The 18,665-nt window shown below is 41.9% G+C and overlaps 69 pseudogenes; all 69 read right to left on the bottom strand.

Annotated features, from left to right (window-relative positions):
* Window positions 1–49: 49 nt before the first annotated feature.
* Window positions 50–168, bottom strand: LOC142679609 (5S ribosomal RNA; annotated as a pseudogene).
* A 67-nt stretch (window positions 169–235) lies between these two features.
* LOC142679957 (5S ribosomal RNA) lies at window positions 236–354 on the bottom strand (annotated as a pseudogene).
* A 67-nt stretch (window positions 355–421) lies between these two features.
* On the bottom strand, window positions 422–540 carry LOC142678951 (5S ribosomal RNA; annotated as a pseudogene).
* Window positions 541–793: 253 nt separating this feature from the next.
* Window positions 794–912, bottom strand: LOC142677812 (5S ribosomal RNA; annotated as a pseudogene).
* Window positions 913–979: 67 nt separating this feature from the next.
* On the bottom strand, window positions 980–1,098 carry LOC142678315 (5S ribosomal RNA; annotated as a pseudogene).
* A 67-nt stretch (window positions 1,099–1,165) lies between these two features.
* Window positions 1,166–1,284, bottom strand: LOC142678992 (5S ribosomal RNA; annotated as a pseudogene).
* Window positions 1,285–1,351: 67 nt separating this feature from the next.
* LOC142678893 (5S ribosomal RNA) lies at window positions 1,352–1,470 on the bottom strand (annotated as a pseudogene).
* Window positions 1,471–1,537: 67 nt separating this feature from the next.
* On the bottom strand, window positions 1,538–1,656 carry LOC142678394 (5S ribosomal RNA; annotated as a pseudogene).
* A 67-nt stretch (window positions 1,657–1,723) lies between these two features.
* On the bottom strand, window positions 1,724–1,842 carry LOC142678816 (5S ribosomal RNA; annotated as a pseudogene).
* Window positions 1,843–1,909: 67 nt separating this feature from the next.
* Window positions 1,910–2,028, bottom strand: LOC142678906 (5S ribosomal RNA; annotated as a pseudogene).
* A 67-nt stretch (window positions 2,029–2,095) lies between these two features.
* On the bottom strand, window positions 2,096–2,214 carry LOC142678958 (5S ribosomal RNA; annotated as a pseudogene).
* Window positions 2,215–2,281: 67 nt separating this feature from the next.
* On the bottom strand, window positions 2,282–2,400 carry LOC142678980 (5S ribosomal RNA; annotated as a pseudogene).
* A 67-nt stretch (window positions 2,401–2,467) lies between these two features.
* LOC142679958 (5S ribosomal RNA) lies at window positions 2,468–2,586 on the bottom strand (annotated as a pseudogene).
* Window positions 2,587–2,653: 67 nt separating this feature from the next.
* Window positions 2,654–2,772, bottom strand: LOC142677840 (5S ribosomal RNA; annotated as a pseudogene).
* Window positions 2,773–2,839: 67 nt separating this feature from the next.
* Window positions 2,840–2,958, bottom strand: LOC142678301 (5S ribosomal RNA; annotated as a pseudogene).
* A 67-nt stretch (window positions 2,959–3,025) lies between these two features.
* Window positions 3,026–3,144, bottom strand: LOC142679769 (5S ribosomal RNA; annotated as a pseudogene).
* Window positions 3,145–3,396: 252 nt separating this feature from the next.
* Window positions 3,397–3,515, bottom strand: LOC142680029 (5S ribosomal RNA; annotated as a pseudogene).
* Window positions 3,516–3,582: 67 nt separating this feature from the next.
* Window positions 3,583–3,701, bottom strand: LOC142677841 (5S ribosomal RNA; annotated as a pseudogene).
* Window positions 3,702–3,765: 64 nt separating this feature from the next.
* On the bottom strand, window positions 3,766–3,884 carry LOC142678302 (5S ribosomal RNA; annotated as a pseudogene).
* A 67-nt stretch (window positions 3,885–3,951) lies between these two features.
* On the bottom strand, window positions 3,952–4,070 carry LOC142679366 (5S ribosomal RNA; annotated as a pseudogene).
* A 67-nt stretch (window positions 4,071–4,137) lies between these two features.
* Window positions 4,138–4,256, bottom strand: LOC142679972 (5S ribosomal RNA; annotated as a pseudogene).
* A 67-nt stretch (window positions 4,257–4,323) lies between these two features.
* LOC142680030 (5S ribosomal RNA) lies at window positions 4,324–4,442 on the bottom strand (annotated as a pseudogene).
* A 67-nt stretch (window positions 4,443–4,509) lies between these two features.
* On the bottom strand, window positions 4,510–4,628 carry LOC142678923 (5S ribosomal RNA; annotated as a pseudogene).
* Window positions 4,629–4,695: 67 nt separating this feature from the next.
* Window positions 4,696–4,814, bottom strand: LOC142679225 (5S ribosomal RNA; annotated as a pseudogene).
* A 67-nt stretch (window positions 4,815–4,881) lies between these two features.
* LOC142679818 (5S ribosomal RNA) lies at window positions 4,882–5,000 on the bottom strand (annotated as a pseudogene).
* Window positions 5,001–5,067: 67 nt separating this feature from the next.
* On the bottom strand, window positions 5,068–5,186 carry LOC142679622 (5S ribosomal RNA; annotated as a pseudogene).
* A 67-nt stretch (window positions 5,187–5,253) lies between these two features.
* Window positions 5,254–5,372, bottom strand: LOC142679155 (5S ribosomal RNA; annotated as a pseudogene).
* A 67-nt stretch (window positions 5,373–5,439) lies between these two features.
* LOC142679634 (5S ribosomal RNA) lies at window positions 5,440–5,558 on the bottom strand (annotated as a pseudogene).
* Window positions 5,559–5,625: 67 nt separating this feature from the next.
* LOC142678647 (5S ribosomal RNA) lies at window positions 5,626–5,744 on the bottom strand (annotated as a pseudogene).
* Window positions 5,745–5,811: 67 nt separating this feature from the next.
* LOC142678856 (5S ribosomal RNA) lies at window positions 5,812–5,930 on the bottom strand (annotated as a pseudogene).
* A 67-nt stretch (window positions 5,931–5,997) lies between these two features.
* LOC142678792 (5S ribosomal RNA) lies at window positions 5,998–6,116 on the bottom strand (annotated as a pseudogene).
* Window positions 6,117–6,183: 67 nt separating this feature from the next.
* LOC142678148 (5S ribosomal RNA) lies at window positions 6,184–6,302 on the bottom strand (annotated as a pseudogene).
* Window positions 6,303–6,369: 67 nt separating this feature from the next.
* Window positions 6,370–6,488, bottom strand: LOC142677970 (5S ribosomal RNA; annotated as a pseudogene).
* Window positions 6,489–6,555: 67 nt separating this feature from the next.
* LOC142678228 (5S ribosomal RNA) lies at window positions 6,556–6,674 on the bottom strand (annotated as a pseudogene).
* Window positions 6,675–6,741: 67 nt separating this feature from the next.
* LOC142678590 (5S ribosomal RNA) lies at window positions 6,742–6,860 on the bottom strand (annotated as a pseudogene).
* Window positions 6,861–6,927: 67 nt separating this feature from the next.
* On the bottom strand, window positions 6,928–7,046 carry LOC142678024 (5S ribosomal RNA; annotated as a pseudogene).
* A 438-nt stretch (window positions 7,047–7,484) lies between these two features.
* On the bottom strand, window positions 7,485–7,603 carry LOC142677710 (5S ribosomal RNA; annotated as a pseudogene).
* Window positions 7,604–7,670: 67 nt separating this feature from the next.
* LOC142678169 (5S ribosomal RNA) lies at window positions 7,671–7,789 on the bottom strand (annotated as a pseudogene).
* Window positions 7,790–7,856: 67 nt separating this feature from the next.
* LOC142679136 (5S ribosomal RNA) lies at window positions 7,857–7,975 on the bottom strand (annotated as a pseudogene).
* Window positions 7,976–8,406: 431 nt separating this feature from the next.
* Window positions 8,407–8,525, bottom strand: LOC142679929 (5S ribosomal RNA; annotated as a pseudogene).
* A 67-nt stretch (window positions 8,526–8,592) lies between these two features.
* On the bottom strand, window positions 8,593–8,711 carry LOC142678484 (5S ribosomal RNA; annotated as a pseudogene).
* Window positions 8,712–8,778: 67 nt separating this feature from the next.
* Window positions 8,779–8,897, bottom strand: LOC142678714 (5S ribosomal RNA; annotated as a pseudogene).
* A 67-nt stretch (window positions 8,898–8,964) lies between these two features.
* LOC142679260 (5S ribosomal RNA) lies at window positions 8,965–9,083 on the bottom strand (annotated as a pseudogene).
* Window positions 9,084–9,336: 253 nt separating this feature from the next.
* LOC142678372 (5S ribosomal RNA) lies at window positions 9,337–9,455 on the bottom strand (annotated as a pseudogene).
* Window positions 9,456–9,894: 439 nt separating this feature from the next.
* LOC142678025 (5S ribosomal RNA) lies at window positions 9,895–10,013 on the bottom strand (annotated as a pseudogene).
* A 67-nt stretch (window positions 10,014–10,080) lies between these two features.
* LOC142679229 (5S ribosomal RNA) lies at window positions 10,081–10,199 on the bottom strand (annotated as a pseudogene).
* Window positions 10,200–10,266: 67 nt separating this feature from the next.
* On the bottom strand, window positions 10,267–10,385 carry LOC142678065 (5S ribosomal RNA; annotated as a pseudogene).
* A 253-nt stretch (window positions 10,386–10,638) lies between these two features.
* Window positions 10,639–10,756, bottom strand: LOC142679327 (5S ribosomal RNA; annotated as a pseudogene).
* Window positions 10,757–10,823: 67 nt separating this feature from the next.
* On the bottom strand, window positions 10,824–10,942 carry LOC142678793 (5S ribosomal RNA; annotated as a pseudogene).
* A 67-nt stretch (window positions 10,943–11,009) lies between these two features.
* Window positions 11,010–11,128, bottom strand: LOC142679261 (5S ribosomal RNA; annotated as a pseudogene).
* Window positions 11,129–11,195: 67 nt separating this feature from the next.
* Window positions 11,196–11,314, bottom strand: LOC142679232 (5S ribosomal RNA; annotated as a pseudogene).
* A 67-nt stretch (window positions 11,315–11,381) lies between these two features.
* On the bottom strand, window positions 11,382–11,499 carry LOC142679148 (5S ribosomal RNA; annotated as a pseudogene).
* A 67-nt stretch (window positions 11,500–11,566) lies between these two features.
* Window positions 11,567–11,685, bottom strand: LOC142678794 (5S ribosomal RNA; annotated as a pseudogene).
* A 67-nt stretch (window positions 11,686–11,752) lies between these two features.
* On the bottom strand, window positions 11,753–11,871 carry LOC142679941 (5S ribosomal RNA; annotated as a pseudogene).
* A 67-nt stretch (window positions 11,872–11,938) lies between these two features.
* On the bottom strand, window positions 11,939–12,057 carry LOC142679959 (5S ribosomal RNA; annotated as a pseudogene).
* Window positions 12,058–12,124: 67 nt separating this feature from the next.
* On the bottom strand, window positions 12,125–12,243 carry LOC142679137 (5S ribosomal RNA; annotated as a pseudogene).
* Window positions 12,244–12,310: 67 nt separating this feature from the next.
* On the bottom strand, window positions 12,311–12,428 carry LOC142679329 (5S ribosomal RNA; annotated as a pseudogene).
* A 67-nt stretch (window positions 12,429–12,495) lies between these two features.
* On the bottom strand, window positions 12,496–12,614 carry LOC142678795 (5S ribosomal RNA; annotated as a pseudogene).
* A 246-nt stretch (window positions 12,615–12,860) lies between these two features.
* On the bottom strand, window positions 12,861–12,979 carry LOC142679646 (5S ribosomal RNA; annotated as a pseudogene).
* Window positions 12,980–13,046: 67 nt separating this feature from the next.
* LOC142679262 (5S ribosomal RNA) lies at window positions 13,047–13,165 on the bottom strand (annotated as a pseudogene).
* A 253-nt stretch (window positions 13,166–13,418) lies between these two features.
* Window positions 13,419–13,537, bottom strand: LOC142678373 (5S ribosomal RNA; annotated as a pseudogene).
* Window positions 13,538–13,604: 67 nt separating this feature from the next.
* LOC142679138 (5S ribosomal RNA) lies at window positions 13,605–13,723 on the bottom strand (annotated as a pseudogene).
* Window positions 13,724–13,976: 253 nt separating this feature from the next.
* Window positions 13,977–14,095, bottom strand: LOC142678026 (5S ribosomal RNA; annotated as a pseudogene).
* Window positions 14,096–14,162: 67 nt separating this feature from the next.
* LOC142678917 (5S ribosomal RNA) lies at window positions 14,163–14,281 on the bottom strand (annotated as a pseudogene).
* A 67-nt stretch (window positions 14,282–14,348) lies between these two features.
* LOC142679263 (5S ribosomal RNA) lies at window positions 14,349–14,467 on the bottom strand (annotated as a pseudogene).
* A 67-nt stretch (window positions 14,468–14,534) lies between these two features.
* Window positions 14,535–14,653, bottom strand: LOC142677832 (5S ribosomal RNA; annotated as a pseudogene).
* Window positions 14,654–14,720: 67 nt separating this feature from the next.
* Window positions 14,721–14,839, bottom strand: LOC142678895 (5S ribosomal RNA; annotated as a pseudogene).
* Window positions 14,840–14,906: 67 nt separating this feature from the next.
* On the bottom strand, window positions 14,907–15,025 carry LOC142677719 (5S ribosomal RNA; annotated as a pseudogene).
* Window positions 15,026–15,092: 67 nt separating this feature from the next.
* LOC142677876 (5S ribosomal RNA) lies at window positions 15,093–15,211 on the bottom strand (annotated as a pseudogene).
* Window positions 15,212–18,665: the final 3,454 nt, after the last annotated feature.

Consider the following 18,665-nt stretch of genomic DNA (forward strand, 5'->3'; position numbering starts at 1 on the left):
TAGTCCTATTTAATCTATTGTGAAACAAAATCTAAACAACATAATAAAAAGTCAACCGCACCACGGATTCCCAGACAGTCTCCCACACTGGTACTAGCGAGGCCTTAAGCTGTGTAACTTCTGCGATCTGACGAGAGCAGGCACATTCAGCTTAGAATGGCCATTGACATTAAATGCTTTAATCCATAGTCCTCTTTAATCGATTGTGAAACAAAATCTAAACGACATAATAAAAAGTCAACCGCACCACGGATTCCCAGACAGTCTCCCACACTGGTACTAGCGAGGCCTTAAGCTGTGTAACTTCTGCGATCTGACGAGAGCAGGGACATTCAGCTTAGAATGGCCATTGACATTAAATGTTTTAATCCATAGTCCTTTTTAATCGATTGTGAAACAAAATCTAAACGACATAATAAAAATTCAACCGCACCACGGATTCCCAGACAGTCTCCCACACTGTTACTAGCGAGGCCTTAAGCTGTGTAACTTCTGCGATCTGACGAGAGCAGGCACATTCAGCTTAGAATGGCCATTGACGTTAAATGCTTTAATCCATAGTTCTATTTAATCTATTGTGAAACAAAATCTAAACGACATAATAAAAAGTCAACCACACCACGGATTCCCAGACAGTCTCCCACACTGGTACTAGTGAGGCGTTAAGCTGTGTAACTTCTGCGATTTAACGAGAGCAGGCACATTCAGCTTAGAATGGCCATTGACATTAGATGCTTTAATCCATAGTCCTTTTTAATCGATTGTGAAACAAAATCTAAACGACATAATAAAAAGTCAACCGCACCACGGATTCCCAGACAGTCTCCCACACTGGTACTAACGAGGCCTTAAGCTGTGTAACTTCTGCGATCTGACGAGAGCAGGCACATTCAGCTCAGAATGGCCATTGACGTTAAATGCTTTAATCCATAGTCCTATTTAATCTATTGTGAAACAAAATCTAAACGACATAATAAAAAGTCAACCGCACCACGGATTCCCAGACAGTCTCCCACACTGGTACTAGCGAGGCCTTAAGCTGTGTAACTTCTGCAGTCTGACGAGAGCAGGCACATTCAGCTTAGAATGGCCATTGACATCAAATGCTTTAATCCATAGTCCTTTTTAATCGATTGTGAAACAAAATCTAAACAACATAATAAAAAGTCAACCGCACTACGGATTCCCAGACAGTCTCCCACCCTGGTACTAGCAAGGCCTTAAGCTGTGTAACTTCTGCGATCTGACGAGAGCAGGGACATTCCGCTTAGAATGGCCATTGACATTAAATGCTTTAATCCATAGACCTTTTTAATCGATTGTGAAACAAAATCTAAACGACATAATAAAAAGTCAACCGCACCACGGATTCCCAGACAGTCTCCCACACTGGTACTAGCGAGGCCTTATGCTGTGTAACTTCTGTGATCTGACGAGAGCAGGCACATTCAGCTTAGAATGGCCATTGACATTAAATGCTTTAATCCATAGTCCTTTTTAATCGATTGTGAAACAATATCTAAACGACATAATAAATAGTCACCCGCACCACTGATTCCCAGACAGTCTCCCACACTGGTACTAGAGAGGCCTTAAGCTGTGTAACTTCTGCGATCTGACGAGAGCAGGCACATTCAGCTTAGAATGGCCATTGACATTAAGTGCTTTAATCCATAGTCCTTTTTAATCGATTGTGAAACAAAATCTAAACGACATAATAAAAAGTCAACCGCACCACGGATTCCCAGACAGTCTCCCACACTGGTACTAGCGAGGCCTTAAGCTGTGTAACTTCTGCGATCTGACGACAGCAGGCACATTCAGCTTAGAATGGCCATTGACATTAAATGCTTTAATCCATAGTCCTTTTTAATCGATTGTGAAACAAAATCTAAACGACATAATAAAAAGTCAACCGCACCACGGATTCCCAGACAGTCTCCCACACTGGTACTAGCGAGTCCTTAAGCTGTGTAACTTCTGCGATCTGACGAGAGCAGGGACATTCAGCTTAGAATGGTGATTGACATTAAATGCTTTAATCCATAGTCCTTTTTAATCGATTGTGAAACAAAATCTAAACGACATAATAAAAAGTCAACCGCACCACGGATTCCCAGACAGTCTCCCACACTGGTACTAGAGAGTCCTTAAGCTGTGTAACTTCTGCGATCTGACGAGAGCAGGCACATTCAGCTTAGAATGGCCATTGACATTAAGTGCTTTAATCCATAGACCTTTTTAATCGATTGTGAAACAAAATCTAAACGACATAATAAAAAGTCAACTGCACCACGGATTCCCAGACAGTCTCCCACACTGGTACTAGCGAGGGCTTAAGATGTGTAACTTCTGCGATCTGACGAGAGCAGGCACATTCAGCTTAGAATGGCCATTGACATTAAATGCTTTAATCCATAGTCCTATTTAATCTATTGTGAAACAAAATCTAAACAACATAGTAAAAAGTCAACCGCACCACGGATTCCCAGACAGTCTCCCACACTGGTACTAGCGAGGCCTTAAGCTGTGTAACTTCTGCGATCTGACGAGAGCAGGGACATTCAGCTTAGAATGGCCATTGACATTAAATGCTTTAATCCATAGTCCTTTTTAATCGATTGTGAAACAAAATCTAAACGACATAATAAAAATTCAACCGCACCACGGATTCCCATACAGTCTCCCACACTGGTACTAGCGAGGCCTTAAGCTGTGTAACTTCTGCGTTCTGACGAGAGCAGGCACATTCAGCTTAGAATGGCCATTGACGTTAAATGCTTTAATCCATAGTCCTATTTAATCTATTGTGAAACAAAATCTAAACGACATAATAAAAAGTCAACCGCACCACGGATTCCCAGACAGTCTCCCACACTGGTACTAGCGAGGCCTTAAGCTGTGTAACTTCTGCGATCTGAGGAGAGCAGGCAAATTCAGCTTAGAATGGCCATTGACATTAAATGCTTTAATCCATAGTCCTTTTTAATCGATTGTGAAACAAAATCTAAACGACATAATAAAAAGTCAACCGCACCACGGATTCCCAGACAGTTTCCCACACTGGTACTAGCGAGGCCTTAAGCTGTGTAACTTCTGCGATCTGACGAGAGCAGGTACATTCAGCTTAGAATGGCCATTGACATTAAAAGCCTTAATCCATAGTCCTATTTAATCTATTGTGAAACAAAATCTAAACAACATAATAAAAAGTCAACCGCACCACGGATTCCCAGACAGTCTCCCACACTGGTACTACCAACGCTTAAGCTGTGTAACTTCTGCGATCTGACGAAAGCAGGAACATTCAGCTTAGAATGGCCATTGACATTAAATGCTTTAATCCATAGTCCTTTTTAATCGATTGTGAAACAAAATCTAAACGACATAATAAAATTTCAACCGCACCACGGATTCCCAGGCAGTCTCCCACACTGGTACTAGCGAGGCCTTAAGCTGTGTAACTTCTGCGTTCTGACGAGAGCAGGCACATTCAGCTTAGAATGGCCATTGACGTTAAATGCTTTAATCCATAGTCCTTTTTAATCGATTGTGAAACAAAATCTAAACGACATAATAAAAATTCAACCGCACCACGGATTCCCATACAGTCTCCCACACTGGTACTAGCGAGGCCTTAAGCTGTGTAACTTCTGCGTTCTGACGAGAGCAGGCACATTCAGCTTAGAATGGCCATTGACGTTAAATGCTTTAATCCATAGTCCTATTTAATCTATTGTGAAACAAAATCTAAACATAATAAAAAGTCAACCGCACCACGGATTCCCAGACAGTCTCCCACACTGGTACTAGCGAGGCCTTAAGCTGTGTAACTTCTGCGATCTGAGGAGAGCAGGCAAATTCAGCTTAGAATGGCCATTGACATTAAATGCTTTAATCCATAGTCCTTTTTAATCGATTGTGAAACAAAATCTAAACGACATAATAAAAAGTCAACCGCACCACGGATTCCCAGACAGTCTCCCACACTGGTACTAGCGAGGCCTTAAGCTGTGTAACTTCTGCGATCTGACGAGAGCAGGTACATTCAGCTTAGAATGGCCATTGACATTAAAAGCCTTAATCCATAGTCCTATTTAATCTATTGTGAAACAAAATCTAAACAACATAATAAAAAGTCAACCGCACCACGGATTCCCAGACAGTCTCCCACACTGGTACTACCGAGGCCTTAAGCTGTGTAACTTCTGCGATCTGACGAAAGCAGGAACATTCAGCTTAGAATGGCCATTGACATTAAATGCTTTAATCCATAGTCCTTTTTAATCGATTGTGAAACAAAATCTAAACGACATAATAAAATTTCAACCGCACCACGGATTCCCAGGCAGTCTCCCACACTGGTACTAGCGAGGCCTTAAGCTGTGTAACTTCTGCGTTCTGACGAGAGCAGGCACATTCAGCTTAGAATGGCCATTGACGTTAAATGCTTTAATCCATAGTCCTTTTTAATCGATTGTGAAACAAAATCTAAACGACATAATAAAAAGTCAACCGCACCACGGATTCCCAGACAGTCTCGCACACTGGTACTAGCGAGGCCTTAAGCTGTGTAACTTCTGCGATCCGACGAGAGCAGGCACATTCAGCTTAGAATGGCCATTGACATTAAATGCTTTAATCCATAGTCCTTTTTAAACGATTGTGAAACAAAATCTAAACGACATAATAAAAAGTCAACCGCACCACGGATTCCCAGACAGTCTCCCACACTGGTACTAGCAAGGCGTTAAGCCGTGTAACTTCTGCGATCTAACGAGAGCAGGCACATTCAGCTTAGAATGGCCATTGACATTAAATGCTTTAATCCATAGTCCTTTTTAATCGATTGTGAAACAACATCTAAACGACATAATAAAAAGACAACCGCACCACGGATTCCCAGACAGTCTCCCACACTGGTACTAGCGAGGCCTTAAGCTGTATAACTTCTGCGTTCTGACGAGAGCAGGCACATTCAGCTTAGAATGGCCATTGACGTTAAATGCTTTAATCCATAGTCCTATTTAATCTACTGTGAAACAAAATCTAAACGACATAATAAAAAGTCAACCGCACCACGGATTCCCAGACAGTCTCCCACACTGGTACTAGCGAGGCCTTAAGCTGTGTAACTTCTGCGATCTGACGAGAGCAGGCACATTCAGCTTAGAATGGCCATTGACATTAAATGCTTTAATCCATAGTCCTTTTTAATCGATTGTGAAACAAAATCTAAACGACATAATAAAAATTCAACCACACCACGGATTCCCAGACAGTCTCCCACACTGGTACTAGCGAGGCCTTAAGCTGTGTAACTTCTGCGATCTGACGAGAGCATGCACATTCAGCTTAGAATGGCCATTGACGTTAAATGCTTTAATCCATAGTCCTATTTTATCGATTGTGAAACAAAATCTAAACGACATAATAAAAAGTCAACCGCACCACGGATTCCCAGACAGTCTCCCACACTGGTACTAGCGAGGCCTTAAGCTGTGTAACTTCTGCGATCTGACGAGAGCAGGCACATTCAGCTTAGAATGGCCATTGACATTAAAAGCCTTAATCCATAGTCCTATTTAATCTATTGTGAAACAAAATCTAAACAACATAATAAAAAGTCAACCGCACCACGGATTCCCAGACAGTCTCCCACACTGGTACTAGCGAGGCCTTAAGCTGTGTAACTTCTGCGATCTGACGAGAGTAGGGACATTCAGCTTAGAATGGCCATTGACCTTAAATGCTTTAATCCATAGTCCTTTTTAATCGATTGTGAAACAAAATCTAAACGACATAATAAAAATTCAACCGCACCACGGATTCCCAGACAGTCTCCCACACTGGTACTAGCGAGGCCTTATGCTGTGTAACTTCTGCGATCTGACGAGAGCAGGCACATTCAGCTTAGAATGGCCATTGACGTTAAATGCTTTAATCCATAGTCCTATTTAATCTATTGTGAAACAAAATCTAAACGACATAATAAAAAGTCAACCGCACCACGGATTCCCAGACAGTCTCCCACACTGGTACTAGCGAGGCGTTAAGCTGTGTAACTTCTGCGATCTAACGAGAGCAGGCACATTCAGCTTAGAATGGCCATTGACATTAAATGCTTTAATCCATAGTCCTTTTTAATCGATTGTGAAACAAAATCTAAACGACATAATAAAAATTCAACCGCACCACAGATTCCCAGACAGTCTCCCACACTGGTACTAGCGAGGCCTTAAGCTGTGTAACTTCTGCGTTCTGACGAGAGCAGGCACATTCAGCTTAGAATGGCCATTGACGTTAAATGCTTTAATCCATAGTCCTATTTAATCTATTGTGAAACAAAATCTAAACGACATAATAAAAAGTCAACCGCACCACGGATTCCCAGACTGTCTCCCACACTGGTACTAGCGAGGCCTTAAGCTGTGTAACTTCTGCGATCTGACGAGAGCAGGCACATTCAGCTTAGAATGGCCATTGACATTAAATGCTTTAATCCATAGTCCTTTTTAATCGATTGTGAAACAAAATCTAAACGACATAATAAAAAGTCAACCGCACCACGGATCCCCAGACAGTCTCCCACACTGGTACTAGCGAGGCCTAAAGCTGTGTAACTTCTGCGATCTGACGAGAGCAGGCACATTCAGCTTAGAATGGCCATTGACATTAAAAGCCTTAATCCATAGTCCTATTTAATCTATTGTGAAACAAAATCTAAACAACATAATAAAAAGTCAACCGCACCACGGATTCCCAGACAGTCTCCCACACTGGTACTAGCGAGGCGTTAAGCTGTGTAACTTCTGCGATCTGACGAGAGCAGGCACATTCAGCTTAGAATGGCCATTGACATTAAATGCTTTAATCCATAGTCCTTTTTAATCGATTGTGAAACAAAATCTAAACGACATAATAAAAATTCAACCGCACCACGGATTCCCAGACAGTCTCCCACACTGGTACTAGCGAGGCCTTAAGCTGTGTAACTTCTGCGATCTGACGAGAGCAGGCACATTCAGCTTAGAATGGCCATTGACGTTAAATGCTTTAATCCATAGTCCTTTTTAATCGATTGTGAAACAAAATCTAAACGACATAATAAAAAGTCAACCACACCATGGATTCCCAGACAGTCTCCCACACTGGTACTAGCGAGGCCTTAAGCTGTGTAACTTCTGCGATCTGACGAGAGCAGCACATTCAGCTTAGAATGGCCATTGACGTTAACTGCTTTAATCCATAGTCCTATTTAATCTATTGTGAAACAAAATCTAAACGACATAATAAAAAGTCAACCGCACCACGGATTCCCAGACAGTCTCCCACACTGGTACTAGCGAGGCGTTAAGGGGTGTAACTTCTGCGATCTAACGAGAGCAGGCACATTCAGCTTAGAATGGCCATTGACGTTAAATGCTTTAATCCATAGTCCTATTTAATCTATTGTGAAACAAAATCTAAACGACATAATAAAAAGTCAACCGCACCACGGATTCCCAGACAGTCTCCCACACTGGTACTAGCGAGGCCTTAAGCTGTGTAACTTCTGCGTTCTGACGAGATCAGGCACATTCAGCTTAGAATGGCCATTGACGTTAAATGCTTTAATCCATAGTCCTATTTAATCTATTGTGAAACAAAATCTAAACGACATAATAAAAAGTCAACCGCACCACGGATTCCCCGACAGTCTCCCACACTGGTACTAGCGAGGCCTTAAGCTGTGTAACTTCTGCGATCTGACGAGAGCAGGGACATTCAGCTTAGAATGGCCATTGACATTAAATGCTTTAATCCATAGTCCTTTTTAATCGATTGTGAAACAAAATCTAAACGACATAATAAAAATTCAACCGCACCACGGATTCCCAGACAGTCTCCCACACTGGTACTAGCGAGGCCTTAAGGGGTGTAACTTCTGCGTTCTGACGAGAGCAGGCACATTCAGCTTAGAATGGCCATTGACGTTAAATGCTTTAATCCATAGTCCTATTTAATCGATTGTGAAACAAAATCTAAACGACATAATAAAAATGCAACCGCACCACGGATTCCCAGACAGTCTCCCACACTGGTACTAGCGAGGCCTTAAGCTGTGTAACTTCTGCGATCTGACGAGAGCAGCACATTCAGCTTAGAATGGCCATCGACGTTAACTGATTTAATCCATAGTCCTATTTAATCTATTGTGAAACAAAATCTAAACGACATAATAAAAAGTCAACCGCACCACGGATTCCCAGACAGTCTCCCACACTGGTACTAGCGAGGCGTTAAGCTGTGTAACTTCTGACGAGAGCAGGCACATTCAGCTTAGAATGGCCATTGACGTTAAATGCTTTAATCCATAGTCCTATTTAATCTATTGTGAAACAAAATCTAAACGACATAATAAAAAGTCAACCGCACCACGGATTCCCAGACAGTCTCCCACACTGGTACTAGCGAGGCCTTAAGCTGTGTAACTTCTGCGTTCTGACGAGAGCAGGCACATTCAGCTTAGAATGGCCATTGACGTTAAATGCTTTAATCCATAGTCCTATTTAATCTATTGTGAAACAAAATCTAAACGACATAATAAAAAGTCAACCGCACCACGGATTCCCAGACAGTCTCCCACACTGGTACTAGCGAGGCCTTAAGCTGTGTAACTTCTGCGCTCTGACAAGAGCAGGCACATTCAGCTTAGAATGGCCATTGACATTAAATGCTTTAATCCATAGTCCTTTTTAATCGATTGTGAAACAAAATCTAAACGACATAATAAAAAGTCAACCGCACCACGGATTCCCAGACAGTCCGCCACACTGGTACTAGCGAGGCCTTAAGCTGTGTTACTTCTGCGATCTGACGAGAGCAGGCACATTCAGCTTAGAATGGCCATTGACGTTAAATGCTTTAATCCATAGTCTTTTGTAATCTATTGTGAAACAAAATCTAAACGACATAATAAAAAGTCAACCGCACCACGGATTCCCAGACAGTCTCCCACACTGGTACTAGCGAGGCGTTAAGCTGTGTAACTTCTGCAATCTAACGAGAGCAGGCACATTCAGCTTAGAATGGCCATTGACATTAAATGCTTTAATCCATAGTCCTTTTTAATCGATTGTGAAACAAAATCTAAACGACATAATAAAAAGTCAACTGCACCATGGATTCCCAGACAGTCTCCCACACTGGTACTAGCGAGGGCTTAAGCTGTGTAACTTCGGCGATCTGACGAGAGCAGGCACATTCAGCTTAGAATGGCCATTGACATTAAAAGCCTTAATCCATAGTCCTATTTAATCTATTGTGAAACAAAATCTAAACAACATAATAAAAAGTCAACCGCACCACGGATTCCCAGACAGTCTCCCACACTGGTACTAGCGAGGACTTAAGCTGTGTAACTTCTGCGATCTGACGAGAGCAGGGACATTCAGCTTAGAATGGCCATTGACATTAAATGCTTTAATCCATAGTCCTTTTTAATCGATTGTGAAACAAAATCTAAACGACATAATAAAAATTCAACCGCACCACGGATTCCCAGACAGTCTCCCACACTGGTACTAGCGAGGCCTTAAGGGGTGTAACTTCTGCGTTCTGACGAGAGCAGGCACATTCAGTTTAGAATGGCCATTGACGTTAAATGCTTTAATCCATAGTCCTATTTAATCGATTGTGAAACAAAATCTAAACGACATAATAAAAAGGCAACCGCACCACGGATTCCCAGACAGTCTCCCACACTGGTCCTAGCAAGGCCTTAAGCTGTGTAACTTCTGCGATCTGACGAGAGCAGGCACATTCAGCTTAGAATGGCCATTGACATTAAATGCTTTAATCCATAGTCCTTTTTAATCGATTGTGAAACAAAATCTAAACGACATAATAAAAATTCAACCGCACCACGGATTCCCAGACAGTCTCCCACACTGGTACTAGCGAGGCCTTAAGCTGTGTAACTTCTGCGATCTGACGAGAGCAGGCACATTCAGCTTAGAATGGCCATTGACACTAAATGCTTTAATCCATAGTCCTTTTTAATCGATTGTGAAACAAAATCTAAACGACATAATAAAAAGTCAACCGCACCATGGATTCCCAGACAGTCTCCCACACTGGTACTAGCGAGGCCTTAAGGGGTGTAACTTCTGCGTTCTGACGAGAGCAGGCACATTCAGCTTAGAATGGCCATTGACGTTAAATGCTTTAATCCATAGTCCTATTTAATCGATTGTGAAACAAAATCTAAACGACATAATAAAAAGGCAACCGCACCACGGATTCCCAGACAGTCTCCCACACTGGTACTAGCGAGGCCTTAAGCTGTGTAACTTCTGCGATCTGACGAGAGCAGGGACATTCAGCTTAGAATGGCCATTGACATTAAATGCTTTAATCCATAGTCCTTTTTAATCGATTGTGAAACAAAATCTAAACGACATAATAAAAATTCAACCGCACCACGGATTCCCAGACAGTCTCCCACACTGGTACTAGCGAGGCCTTAAGGGGTGTAACTTCTGCGTTTTGCCGAGAGCAGGCACATTCAGCTTAGAATGGCCATTGACGTTAAATGCTTTAATCCATAGTCCTATTTAATCGATTGTGAAACAAAATCTAAACGACATAATAAAAAGGCAACCGCACCACGGATTCCCAGACAGTCTCCCACACTGGTACTAGCGAGGCCTTAAGCTGTGTAACTTCTGCGATCTGACGAGAGCAGCACATTCAGCTTAGAATGGCCATCGACGTTAACTGCTTTAATCCATAGTCCTATTTAATCTATTGTGAAACAAAATCTAAACGACATAATTAAAAGTCAACCGCACCACGGATTCCCAGACAGTCTCCCACACTGGTACTAGCGAGGCGTTAAGCTGTGTAACTTCTGCGATCTAACGAGAGCAGGCACATTCAGCTTAGAATGGCCATTGACGTTAAATGCTTTAATCCATAGTCCTATTTAATCTATTGTGAAACAAAATCTAAACGACATAATAAAAAGTCAACCGCACCACGGATTCCCAGACAGTCTCCCACACTGGTACTAGCGAGGCGTTAAGCTGTGTAACTTCTGCAATCTAACGAGAGCAGGCACATTCAGCTTAGAATGGCCATTGACATTAAATGCTTTAATCCATAGTCCTTTTTAATCGATTGTGAAACAAAATCTAAACGACATAATAAAAAGTCAACCGCACCATGGATTCCCAGACAGTCTCCCACACTGGTACTAGCGAGGCCTTAAGGGGTGTAACTTCTGCGTTCTGACGAGAGCAGGCACATTCAGCTTAGAATGGCCATTGACGTTAAATGCTTTAATCCATAGTCCTATTTAATCGATTGTGAAACAAAATCTAAACGACATAATAAAAAGGCAACCGCACCACGGATTCCCAGACAGTCTCCCACACTGGTACTAGCGAGGCCTTAAGCTGTGTAACTTCTGCGATCTGACGAGAGCAGCACATTCAGCTTAGAATGGCCATTGACGTTAACTGCTTTAATCCATAGTCCTATTTAATCTATTGTGAAACAAAATCTAAACGACATAATAAAAAGTCAACCGCACCACGGATTCCCAGACAGTCTCCCACACTGGTACTAGCGAGGCGTTAAGCTGTGTAACTTCTGCGATCTAACGAGAGCAGGCACATTCAGCTTAGAATGGCCATTGACGTTAACTGCTTTAATCCATAGTCCTATTTAATCTATTGTGAAACAAAATCTAAACGACATAATAATAAGTCAACCGCACCACGGATTCCCAGACAGTCTCCCACACTGGTACTAGCGAGGCCTTAAGCTGTGTAACTTCTGCGTTCTGACGAGAGCAGGCACATTCAGCTTAGAATGGCCATTGACGTTAAATGCTTTAATCCATAGTCCTATTTAATCTATTGTGAAACAAAATCTAAACGACATAATAAAAAGTCAACCGCACCACGGATTCCCAGACAGTCTCCCACACTGGTACTAGCGAGGCCTTAAGCTGTGTAACTTCTGCGATCTGACGAGAGCAGGGACATTCAGCTTAGAATGGCCATTGACATTAAATGCTTTAATCCATAGTCCTTTTTAATCGATTGTGAAACAAAATCTAAACGACATAATAAAAATTCAACCGCACCACGGATTCCCAGACAGTCTCCCACACTGGTACTAGCGAGGCCTTAAGGGGTGTAACTTCTGCGTTCTGACGAGAGCAGGCACATTCAGCTTAGAATGGCCATTGACATTAAATGCTTTAATCCATAGTCCTATTTAATCGATTGTGAAACAAAATCTAAACGACATAATAAAAAGGCAACCGCACCACGGATTCCCAGACAGTCTCCCACACTGGTACTAGCGAGGCCTTAAGCTGTGTAACTTCTGCGATCTGACGAGAGCAGCACATTCAGCTTAGAATGGCCATCGACGTTAACTGCTTAAATCCATAGTCCTATTTAATCTATTGTGAAACAAAATCTAAACGACATAATAAAAAGTCAACCGCACCACGGATTCCCAGACAGTCTCCCACACTGGTACTAGCGAGGCGTTAAGCTGTGTAACTTCTGCGATCTAACGAGAGCAGGCACATTCAGCTTAGAATGGCCATTGACGTTAAATGCTTTAATCCATAGTCCTATTTAATCTATTGTGAAACAAAATCTAAACGACATAATAAAAAGTCAACCGCACCACGGATTCCCAGACAGTCTCCCACACTGGTACTAGCGAGGCGTTAAGCTGTGTAACTTCTGACGAGAGCAGGCACATTCAGCTTAGAATGGCCATTGACGTTAAATGTTTTAATCCATAGTCCTATTTAATCTATTGTGAAACAAAATCTAAACGACATAATAAAAAGTCAACCGCACCACGGATTCCCAGACAGTCTCCCACACTGGTACTAGCGAGGCCTTAAGCTGTGTAACTTCTGCGATCTGACGAGAGCAGGCACATTCAGCTTAGAATGGCCATTGACGTTAAATGCTTTAATCCATAGTCTTTTTTAATCTATTGTGAAACAAAATCTAAACGACATAATAAAAAGTCAACCGCACCACGGATTCCCAGACAGTCTCCCACACTGGTACTAGCGAGGCGTTAAGCTGTGTAACTTCTGCAATCTAACGAGAGCAGGCACATTCAGCTTAGAATGGCCATTGACATTAAATGCTTTAATCCATAGTCCTTTTTAATCGATTGTGAAACAAAATCTAAACGACGTAATAAAAAGTCAACCGCACCATGGATTCCCAGACAGTCTCCCACACTGGTGCTAGCGAGGGCTTAAACTGTGTAACTTCGGCGATCTGACGAGAGCAGGCACATTCAGCTTAGAATGGCCATTGACATTAAAAGCCTTAATCCATAGTCCTATTTAATCTATTGTGAAACAAAATCTAAACAACATAATAAAAAGTCAACCGCACCACGGATTCCCAGACAGTCTCCCACACTGGTACTAGCGAGGACTTAAGCTGTGTAACTTCTGCGATCTGACGAGAGCAGGGACATTCAGCTTAGAATGGCCATTGACATTAAATGCTTTAATCCATAGTCCTTTTTAATCGATTGTGAAACAAAATCTAAACGACATAATAAAAATTCAACCGCACCACGGATTCCCAGACAGTCTCCCACACTGGTACTAGCGAGGCCTTAAGGGGTGTAACTTCTGCGTTCTGACGAGAGCAGGCACATTCAGCTTAGAATGGCCATTGACGTTAAATGCTTTAATCCATAGTCCTATTTAATCGATTGTGAAACAAAATCTAAACGACATAATAAAAAGGCAACCGCACCACGGATTCCCAGACAGTCTCCCACACTGGTCCTAGCAAGGCCTTAAGCTGTGTAACTTCTGCGATCTGACGAGAGCAGGCACATTCAGCTTAGAATGGCCATTGACATTAAATGCTTTAATCCATAGTCCTTTTTAATCGATTGTGAAACAAAATCTAAACGACATAATAAAAATTCAACCGCACCACGGATTCCCAGACAGTCTCCCACACTGGTACTAGCGAGGCCTTAAGCTGTGTAACTTCTGCGATCTGACGAGAGCAGGCACATTCAGCTTAGAATGGCCATTGACATTAAATGCTTTAATCCATAGTCCTTTTTAATCGATTGTGAAACAAAATCTAAACGACATAATAAAAATTCAACCGCACCACGGATTCCCAGACAGTCTCCCACACTGGTACTAGTGAGGCCTTAAGCTGTGTAACTTCTGCGATCTGACGAGAGCTGGCACATTCAGCTTAGAATGGCCATTGACGTTAAATGCTTTAATCCATAGTCCTATTTAATCTATTGTGAAACAAAATCTAAACGACATAATAAAAAGTCAACCGCACCACGGATTCCCAGACAGTCTCCCACACTGGTACTAGCGAGGCGTTAAGCTGTGTAACTTCTGCAATCTAACGAGAGCAGGCACATTCAGCTTAGAATGGCCATTGACATTAAATGCTTTAATCCATAGTCCTTTTTAATCGATTGTGAAACAAAATCTAAACGACATAATAAAAAGTCAACCGCACCATGGATTCCCAGACAGTCTCCCACACTGGTACTAGCGAGGCCTTAAGCTGTGTAACTTCTGCGTTCTGACGAGAGCAGGCACATTCAGCTTAGAATGGCCATTGACATTAAATGCTTTAATCCATAGTCCTATTTAATCTATTGTGAAACAAAATCTAAACGACATAATAAAAAGTCAACCGCACCACGGATTCCCAGACAGTCTGCCACACTGGTACTAGCGAGGCCTTAAGCTGTGTAACTTCTGCGATCTGATGAGAGCAGAGACATTCAGCTAAGAATGGCCATTGACATTAAATGCTTTAATCCATAGTCCTTTTTAATCGATTGTGAAACAAAATCTAAACGACATAATAAAAAGTCAACCGCACCACGGATTCCCAGACAGTCTCCCACACTGGTACTAGCGAGGCCTTAAGCTGTGTAACTTCTGCATTCTGACGAGAGCAGGCACATTCAGCTTAGAATGGCCATTGACGTTAAATGCTTTAATCCATAGTCCTATTTAATCTATTGTGAAACAAAATCTAAACGATATAATAAAAAGGCAACTGCACCACGGTTTCCCAGACAGTCTCCCACACTGGTACTAGCGAGGCCTTAAGCTGTGTAACTTCTGCGATCTGACGAGAGCAGGCACATTCAGCTTAGAATGGCCATTGACATTAAATGCTTTAATCCATAGTCCTTTTTAAGCGATTGTGAAACAAAATCTAAACGACATAGTATATCGTGCAAGCAATCTAACGATCGCTGGTTAAAGTCCCCTAGGGGGACAAGTAAAAAAAGTAAGAAACAGTCAAATAACGTTTTTTTTAACAAATACAAAAAAAGAAATAAATTAAAAGCTCAAAAAAAAACCCTTTTCCAATTTTCCCTTGAAGCAAAATGTAAAAAAAATAAAAAGTTAACATAACTGGTATCGACGCGTCTGTAAAAGTCTGAACTATTACAATATATCATTATTTAGTCCGCACGGTGAACTGCGTAAAAAAAATAAAAATTAAAAACATCATATATGCTGTTTTTTGGTCACTTCTTCTCCCACAAAAAATTACATAAAAAGTGATTCAAAATTCTCACGTACCTAAACTGCAGCTTGCCCCGCAAAAAATAAGCCCTCACACGGGTAAATCGACAGAAAAATAAAAAACTTTATGGCTCTCAGAATGTGGCGAGAAAACTAAAATTTTATTTTTAACAATCAGTTTTTCCCTTGTAAAAGTAGTAAAACATAAAGAAAACTATATATATTTGGTATCACTGTAATTGTATTGACCCGCAGAATAAAGTTAACATGCCATTTTTTCCGTACGGTAAACGCCGTAAAAATAAAACCACCCAAATGGTTGAGGAACCGCTATATTTTTCCTATTCCACCCCACAAATATTTTTTTTCTCATTTCCCACTACATTATATGGTAACAAAAATGATGCTGTGAAAATCTACAACTCGTCCTGCAAAAAACAAGCCCTTATACGGCAATATTGATGAAAAAATAAAACAGTTATGGCTTTTGGAAGGTCGGGAGGAAAAAACAAAAGTGAAAATCCGAAAAATGGCTGCAGAGGGAAGGGGTTAAGTTTGTCCTTGAAAATGGTCTCCTAGTGTTTTCCAGTTCCCAGTGTTACCCGTTCCTGCTGCCTGTACCCTGTGTCCGTGCTATGGTGCCTTCAAGAGTTGGAGTCTCTCTTGTGTCGCACCCCGCCGGGTGTGTGTCTACTGTCGGAACTTCATCTTAGCCTGACTCCACCGCTACTGTCTACATTGCCTCAGGTACCCTTTCTGAACTATAGACATTGCATTATGGGTCCCACACCCAGAGCCGTGACACTGAATTCTTGCACCAGGGCCCATGAGCCTTTAGCTACGCCGCTGGGCGGATACACATCAAATCTGCAGCGTATGAACATACCCTTATGCCTCAACTTCCTTCATCAACCGAGTATACTAGATAACAATAATGTCAGTGATGTTTTTGTCTAGGTTTTTGCTTTATTTTGCATTAACATGTGTTTTTTTGGGGGAAAAATTATAAACATATTTTCTTGTAATTTTAATCAAAGAACGCCAAAAATACCATAGAAGTTTTGATCGGTGGGTGTCCAAACGCTAAGACCCCCACGATCGCTAAAACTAAGTGACAGAAGCACTCAGGTGGGTGCTCTGCCGCTTTGTTTTTAATCGGCTTTCCTCAAACTCATAGACTTTCAATTGAGCCTGTACACCACTCCGAGGAAAGCTGAGAAAAGACAGAGACGAATTGGCACAGCACTTACCCGAGTGTTTCTGCCACTTCGTTTTAGCAATCTGTGAGAGTCATAGTGCTCAGACCCCCACCGATCAAAACTTCTGACAAGTCTAAAAGTTTAGTTACTGTTTAAGGTAGTTTTGGTGTTCTTTGATTAAAATTACAGGAAAATATGTTTAGTATTTTTGCCCAAAAAACACATGCAAAAAAATAATGAAGCAAAAACCATGACAAATACATCGGCTAATTGAATCGTTTCTGCAGCACAAAATATTATCGTTGTCAGCAGCACAACTTCCTGTGTAAACATGGAGATGCACTGCCAATATGATGGAAATTCAAGTGTTACGATACTGGCGAACACTGCTGGAATCCTATGGTCAGAAGTAGCGAGCGGAGCACAGTGCAGAACCCGGTGAGACGTCCCCAGGAACAGTGCTTGGAGGGTGGAACACGAGTAGTAGTAGTAGCAGCAAGGAAGTAGGAACAGTCTGGCAAAGACAGTTCTCAGGAGCAGGAGACTGGAACAAGTCACAATACTCAAGCACTGTTTGGTATTCCATGTGGTCTGAAGTAGGCCCAAACAGGAAACAAGATGGTTCACACGATGCAACATTTGCCATCTTGGTTAAGGGCAAGTTTAAGGGCAAAACAGCAGCCTCCAGTGGTAAGGAGTAAAGGTGCAGCACAATTCTTCAAAGTGTAAAACAGCGGCCACTAGTGCTAATTTTGCAGTACAACAACAGCATCCTGACATTACTCCCTCCTTTCGACAGCGGCCTCAGGACGATGTTTGACTTGGTTTATCTGGATATCTTTGGTGAAATTCCCTAACCAGTCGAGGAGCATTGAGATTGCCTACGGGCTCCCACGAATTATCCTCAGGGCCATATCCTTGCCATTTTATTAGATATTGCAACCGATTTCTGAATATCCTGGAGTCCAGGATGTTTTCAACAGTATAATGTTCTTGTCCATCAACTTCGATAGGATCAGGGGGAGGCAGGTGGCGTCCTGGAAATGGATTTGAAACAACAGGTTTCAATAGGGATACATGGAACACTGGATGTATTCTCATTGGTCTGGGAAGTTTGAGACGAAAAGCCACTGAGTTTACTTGTCCAATAATCTTGAAAGGACCAATAAATTTTTGGCCCAATTTTGCTGAAGGTAAGTGAAGTTTCAGATTCTTGGTGGAAAGCCATACTTCATCTCCCACTTTGAAGGTTGGAGAAGGTCTACGAGATTTATCTGCTGTTTCTTTATATTTCTCCTGGGCAATTGATAATGTAATTTTTAGCATTTCCAGATTCTGTTGAAGTGATTGTATTCTGTCAGTCACTGCAGGAATAAAAGTTTCTCTGGGAAGATTGGGAAGAATACTGGGATGGTAACCCAAATTTGCAAAAAACGGTGTTTGTTTAGTGGAGGCATTCTGAGAATTATTGTAGGAGAACTCCGCCATTGGAAGCAAATCGACCCAGTCATCCTGTAAATGGCAGATGTAGCATCGGAGATACTGTTCTAACGTTTGATTTGTGCGCTCAGTCTGACCATTAGACTGGGGATGAAAAGCAGAAGACAAACTGACATTTATGTCGAGTGCTGTGCAAAAACTCTGCCAGAATCTTGATGTGAATTGTACTCCGCGATCCGAAACCACTTCATCTGGTATTCCATGAAGACGAAACACATTCTGAATTATAAGATCAGCAGTCTCTTTAGCAGAAGGTAGTCCAGGGCAAGGAATAAAATGGGCTGCTTTAGTGAGCCGATCAACCACTACTAAGATGGAATTCTTCCCTTTGGAGACTGGTAAATCGACAATAAAGTCCATAGAGATAGATCCCCAAGGGCGAGATGGAA

This window comes from Rhinoderma darwinii (genome assembly GCF_050947455.1).
Source record: "Rhinoderma darwinii isolate aRhiDar2 chromosome 2 unlocalized genomic scaffold, aRhiDar2.hap1 SUPER_2_unloc_55, whole genome shotgun sequence".
Classification (NCBI taxonomy): domain Eukaryota; kingdom Metazoa; phylum Chordata; class Amphibia; order Anura; family Rhinodermatidae; genus Rhinoderma; species Rhinoderma darwinii.